General features: G+C 36.5%; 1 pseudogene; it reads right to left on the bottom strand.

Moving 5' to 3' along the window:
• Positions 1-6538: 6538 nt before the first annotated feature.
• Positions 6539-6660, bottom strand: LOC121100840 (annotated as a pseudogene).
• Between the last annotated feature and the right edge of the window lie 344 nt (positions 6661-7004).

Here is a 7004-nt window from a genome sequence, read left to right on the forward strand (position 1 = left end):
GACATTTGCATTAATGCGTAGTTCTATGTAAAGAAAAAAACATACTTTCTGTAAGTTTATTGCTACCTCACTGTCAAGTAAATGTACACTCACTTAGCTATTAATTTTCTATTAAACCATTTTTAAGATCAGGCAGCATACTTTATCTTCTCCCTCTCATACTTCTGGGTCTGAGTCTTATTTTATGTGTCTGAATGATGTTTAAGGATGGGTAAATTAATTAAATGTATTAAATACACTTAACTAATGAATCGCTTGGATTATAATATTTTCCTATCTGCAAGAGTGACACAATAAAGTTTATGAGAGGAACATATTTAATATGTAATAAATGATACTCATAAAATAAAGTATCCCAGATTTCTTCCTTTTTATTCTAATTATTTTCAAATTCTTAAAAGAAAATGGACATGGAAGAAATGAAAGAGGAATAAATCTAGTTATCTTAAAAAGCATAAAGTTAGAAGTAAAGAAAATCTCTAAATTCAGGTCAATTTAACTTTAAAAATTAAGGGAAAGAATTCTAAGTATTAAATAACTCAACCAAAATATAAATAAATACATACAATACAATACAATACAATACAATACAATACATTTGGTGGGAAAGGTCAAGTATCAAACACATCAAGAGACTTGAGACTAGTCTGCTTCATGTTGGATATACAGTTGACCCTGAACAAACACAGGAGGTGGGGCACCAACCCCCACATAGTCAAACATCCACATACACCTTTTGACTTCTTAAAACTTAGCTACTAATAGGCTACTGTTGACTGGAAGGCTTACTGATAACATTTGCAGTTAGTTAACACACATTTTGTGTATTATATGCATTCTATATTCTTACAATAAAGTCAGCTAGAGAAAAGAAAATGTTAATAAGAAAATTGCAGGAATAGAAAATATATTTGCTTATTGAAAAAAATCCACTAGTAAGTACACCTGCACAATTCAAACGTGTGTTGTTCAAGGGTTGACTGTCATTTCCAAGTGTTTTACATTTACTCATAGGCCCAGTTGCCTTTCTCTTTGCTTCTCCATTTTTGATCTGATTTCATGAATTGGAATGTTCCAGTAAAGTTTAATTAATATCGACAGGTGACATCATTTTCTAACACGTCACCTCTTTTTTCTGTGATGGGACCAGAAATGATAAGCGACACATTACTCTTGAGCGAGCAAAGTGGCTCTGGTTCCAACGGCACAAGGGGGAAGCTACATTTACTCGAACAGCTCATAGTCTCCTCCAAATTGCGTAACCCTGAAGCTGCTCCAGACGAGTGTGTCCACTGCATTGGCACTTACACAATTTGTGCTGTTGCCTGCAGGTAGAGCATAAGACATGCATTAGAGGGCCAGACCAACAACCTTCAGACAGGTTTTACTGAGTAGCCCAACAGTTGGTTTCCAGCAGAGGAAATGTGGAAACTCAGAGTTCATATGTTTAATTCAAGCTCCCTCTGCTTTATTACTTAATTACATAAATAAAACAATGTTTAAGGGTGGCTTCTGTTGGTATAAGTGAAATCGTTTTAGAAAAGTCGGGGTTGAGCAGTAACTACGTCATCCACATGGAGTTTACTTACGAAGACCAAGTGCTTCTTTTCACTTCACTTTTGCTTGTGGAAGTCTGACAAAATGAAGCACATGTCTACTAAATGCTTTTAAAAGTGCTTTATGTTTCTTTGTATTTTTATAAAGAAATACCAGTTTTCTAATAGCATGAATAGATACATAGTTTAAAAATGTCCCAAACTGGTTTAGGTTTAAACTAAAAGTTCAAGACGTTTCCAGAGGTCAGACTAACTGTGACTGAATCATCTCCCCCAACCCTTTTTAAAAAAGCAGCACTCTGCAGTAAATCATCCTAATAGATCGTCGGCAATCATCGTGATATGTTTGCTTATTGACATATCCTGTTGGTTGAGATGAGATAGTTTATTACAAAGAGAACTTGATATTTGGTTGGTAAGGTAGTAGAAATTGAATTCAGAGAAAATCAATTTTGTTTTTCAGTACTTTGGTTAATCTCTTCTTAGTGTTTTCTTTTTGTAAAACACAATTGTTCCTGAAATCATGATGCCTTATCTAAAGTGTTTAAGATGAAACAGAAAAAAAAGTAAGCTAATAACAAATGAAAGTTTGCTGACATTTATTTCCTACTAAAATTCTAACTATTTCTCCTTAACTATTCTGTGTTTTTGTTTGGTTTTGTTTTTAAGACACATTTTAAGTTTTCTTGTTTCAGGCAAGATGCGGAAAGCAATTAGATATGATTACAAGGGATAAAAATACATAAGAGGTAAAATAGGACATTAAAGTACAAAGAAGCAAAACTGAAATAAGTCATTTCCTTTCCAAAGAAAAGAACCTCAATGTTTTTAAATCAAGGGGGAAAAAAGCAAAGGTCTAACTGCCATGTAAACTCATTTTAAATGTCATGTCTTATTAGAACCTAATAATCAGAATGCCTATTTCCCCCTCTTGCTTGAGCTATCAAATTTGTCAAAATTTTATGATAATTCATCCCATCATTCCTTAGACATTTAAATGACAGACAGTCATGGTAAAGGGGGGAAAAGCCTCTGTAATCCTACCCCTCATGTAAAAACTGCCTCCGGAGAGGTTTTAAAAAGATTCCATATCATAGCATGTAGAGTAGCTAAACTTCTCAATTCCACTTCTGCTTCTCTGCCTTTTTGGAAAATGACAATAAATTGGCTACCTACCATTCCTGACCTTTTGACTTCTGAACCATGGCTGACCAACTCTTTGCTGACTTGTGTAAGTTGGTGGCTCTAGTGTGTCTTAGATCCTCTCCCAAAGGGTCTGAAGCTTTCTCTCTTCCGAACGGCTAAGCTCCCCCTCTAGTGTTCACTGCTCATCAGATTATTCCTCTAACAAACAAGGGAACTGCCTGGTTTGGGGCTCCCCACAGACACACATAGCTTGGAGTGACATTTATAAGTGTTTTATGGCACAAAGAGGAAAAGGGAAGCATGAATTCTACATTTTAAAATATGTTCTTTGCTTTTGAAAGCATCCCAACTATTTGGCTCTGGAACTCGAGGAAATGCTGCTTCGTGCGCCTTGCAGGCAGAATGTAGGCTGAATAGATCGGATGATTTTGGAAGCTGTAAGACGATGACCTGGTAAAAACGATCCTTTCTGTTGAGAAATCTGAAGCCTTGTTAAAAATAAGTGACTTTTTATCGAAAGCTGACGACCCAGGAGCTCTTTATTTGTAGACCAGCGACCAATAGAGGAGCAGGATTGGGGAGTAGAGAGGGCTGGAGGCTCCAGCTTTTTTATTATTTTTTTTTCCAAGAATTTTGAGATAGACCAGAAAAAGAATTAAAACCCCCTCCATTTGCTGTTACAAAGAGCTTGGGTAAATAAGGTTCTGTACACTGTAAGGCTTACTATATCTGGAGCAGAACCACTGAAAAAAAGTACGATAGATATTGGTGATAGTTTTAAAGTGTGTTGGTCTCAGAGGTTAAAAGTTCAGCTACTTCATTAAATCTAGTGTTGAAACTTCACTGAGACATAGTCCAGAATTTATCATGAAGTTGAAAGTAAGAGAAAGAGAAAAGAAAGGAAGAAAGAAAGATGAAACAAAAGAAGGAAAAAAGTAAAACAGAAATCTGAAATAGCCCTGAGAGGTTAAAACTCCGCTTTTAGTTACCAAACTAAAATCTAAAAGGTTTATTTATTGTTAATCATGACACATAATGTTAAATTAAAACAACAAAAACAAGCCAGAAAGCATACACCAACATTTTTAAAGCAGGCCCAAAGAATCCTATTTAAGTAATTGCTTCAAAGTTTGTTTCAAAGGATAGGATATGTTATGGAATAGATCATATAATTCATTTAAAATTCAGGTTGGAAATAGCAGGATATTAAATTAGCTTTAGGGTTAATCGTCTGATTTTGGGGGGATAATGGAAGCCCTCAAGGAATATTTTTCTTGATATCCGTGATTCTAAAAACATGGTTGGTTAATATTATTCTTATGTTACAAGTTAACATCATTTCTTAATGACAGTATTAAGACTTTTAAAACTGATGATAAAGATGATCTCCTAAACTCAAGAGAGAAACTTCCTTTTAAAGTGTTCTGTTTCCATATTCATGATCGAATAATCAGTATTATCCTCGTTATCACTCAGCATGTAGCAAGTACCTACGAGTTATATAAAACACATCCTGTGAGAACCCAACTTACATTTTGTTATGGTGTTTCGGTCTAATAAATACTTTAAGATATTTTCTAGAGTCAAGTCAAGCATTCCTTAAAAATATCCCTTCCTTTTTGTTTCTCTTTACTGGGTCATTTTGACGAGATGGCCTACAACAGCAACAGAAGAAAAAATGCCACGAAGCCCCGCACTGTTAGACCATCTGAAGTCTTTCCTATTTTCGATTTTCCTGGTTCTGTGTTTTATTAAATTCCATTTTAGTGCTCTCTTTTAAAGTTGACTTAAGGGTCTTCTTAAAAAGCTCGCCCTTCGTGAACGGATAGGATCAGGTGAGTAGGGCCTATCTTTGATCCGCAGGAGCCCCTTTGAAGGTTTCAAGTCCTAGTATGGTCCCTGGGTCCATTTAGTTTTGAACTTCTTGGATGAGACTGATAACACCGAGGATGAACATTTCTACTGAGCTGAGGGTTTTCCAGGTGACCACTCTGCTCTGAACCGGACTGAGATCACACACACTTCTCTCTGCACAGTCGTTTGACGGGGATATCCGTCAATCACCTGTCTCATACTAGACTGCATTATAAGACACATGGAATTAATTGAAGGCCAGCACAACTATATTACCACCTTTAGTTTTTTGTTGTTTTTTTTTAGATGGTGCTCTAAGCCACTGGTTTAGATAAACTTCAAACCATCAATAAAATTCCAAAGTAAAGAGAATGCCATATATTAACGGGAAAACTGAATTTTTTGACATTTTCATAGCTTAAGTTTAGTTGTACAAAATTCCCATCAAAATTTCTAGTATGAAGGAGGTCATGAGTTAGCTGGACTAATTTTTAATTGCTAAATATTATATAGCGTAAACAATAGATGAAGGGGCTCCTGTTTGTCACAGCGGTTATAGAAAAACACACGCAGAAAAATATGGAAAACAACAAAAATAAAAGCATGAAATAAAGTTAACTACACAGAACCTGAGGGTCCTGGTAGTTTGGAGGGACTTATAATAAGGTTATGGAATATAAGAACCATAAGGGACCTTATAGACGATTCATCTACTTTTCTTATTTGCCAAATCTCAGACCCAGGAAAACTTAGAAAAATAACTTGCTTACTTAATACTATGTGGCTACAAAATGGAGAACAAAATGCTGGATCTTGGTCTTGGGGTTTCAGTTACAGGGCTCTTTTTTACCAAGGGAGCTTTGGTCATGCCCTGAAGGGAGTTAGGGGTGGTTTTATAGAAATAAAAAGAAAGATGTTTTTGGAAAGTTTGAGATGGGGGGAGTTAGTCAAGGAGTTGGGAAATATTTAGAGAGGGAGCAAATTAAGTGTTTGATGGAAGTAAAAGGTACTTGTTACACTCTTAAAACTCACGATCTTGGAATTAACCTTCACTAAGATAACAACTAGTAAGATACAATTTGTTATTGAGACTGGGAATAAAAGAATAAATGATGGTTGACTGACCCAAATACTTTGTAATAAATACACTAGAAATGTTTATACTCGTTAGGTCTCTATAATAAATCCACAGTCCTGGGCCCTGGCAAAGGCATAAACATGGTTCTTATGAGTTAAGGTGAAAACTTTGGTCAAGTGGCTCATTTATTTTTAGAAGAAACTGTGCATTCGTGGATTAATTGGCAGCCATTTCCAGTGGTGAGGAGAGAAAACTGTTATAGGACTTTTGGACAGAAGGAAAAAAAAAAAAAAGGTGCTGGTTTTGAAAGTAGTGTAAGTAGGAAAAAGTCTAGATTTAGTTAAAAGAAAACGGCCATAAGGGAGTAGTGATGACACTTTTCAGAGTCGGAAATCAGAAAGGAAATAGGAGGGACCTTTACTTGCAGGGACCAGTAGCTTCAAAATGTAGTTCGCTGCTCTCCTCGTGCTGCTGAAGTACTTGAAAACTAAATAAGAAACAAGAGTATTGTTGGCATTTACATTTAAGGCAAAACTTGCGAATTGCAGATTGTTCTTTAGAGTAAGTGCAAAGAACACATACATTAAACATGAATCAAATTGCTTAGAATCAATTTTAATTAGTGGAAATTGCTAGTCCACACAGTAAACAAGTTATCGTGGGCATGTTGGAATGTGATAATTTTGATCGTCCTATGTAACTTCTATTCATTTGTAAGAACTCCCATCATTAATTGTCTCCATTCAGAGGTCGGCTTTGTTACCCCGGTCCTCCCTTGCTCCCTTCCTCCTCGCTCCATTAGGAGCCCAGTTCTTTGCTTTATTTAGATACTAGCTTGTCCACACCTCAACTGTAGATTTTCTCATTCTATTTACCCAGAAAATAGTCAAAAGTGGTGACTACCTTTCTTTTCTGCATCTGCATGAATTTGGGTGTCATCCTTGCGCAGGGGCCATGCTAATCTGTAGATAAGATAGATATTCTCTATCTTTCCAGTGTTAATATGTGAGCTGCCCAAGAGAGTACTCTTTTCTGCATCTATAGAGCCCTCTTCCCGGGGTCTGGCAAATAGTAGGCACTCAATAGAAAATTCCCTTCCTTCCTTCCTTCCTTCCTTCCTTCCTTCCTTCCTTCCTTCCTTTCTTTTTTTTTTTTAAAGATTTTATTTATTTATTTGACAGAGACAGTGTGCACAAGCAGGGGTCAGCAGCAGGCAGAGGGAGAGGGAGAAGCAGGCTCCCCGCTGAGCAGAGAGCCTGATGTGGGATTCGATCCCAGGACCCTGGGATCATGACCTGAGCCAACAGACCGAGCCACCCAGGCGCTCCAGAAAATTGGTTCATGAATGAAATCATGATTAGAAGGAAAGA

Source organism: Ursus maritimus, unplaced genomic scaffold (genome assembly GCF_017311325.1).
Source record: "Ursus maritimus isolate PB19 unplaced genomic scaffold, ASM1731132v1 scaffold_5, whole genome shotgun sequence".
NCBI classification, from domain to species: domain Eukaryota; kingdom Metazoa; phylum Chordata; class Mammalia; order Carnivora; family Ursidae; genus Ursus; species Ursus maritimus.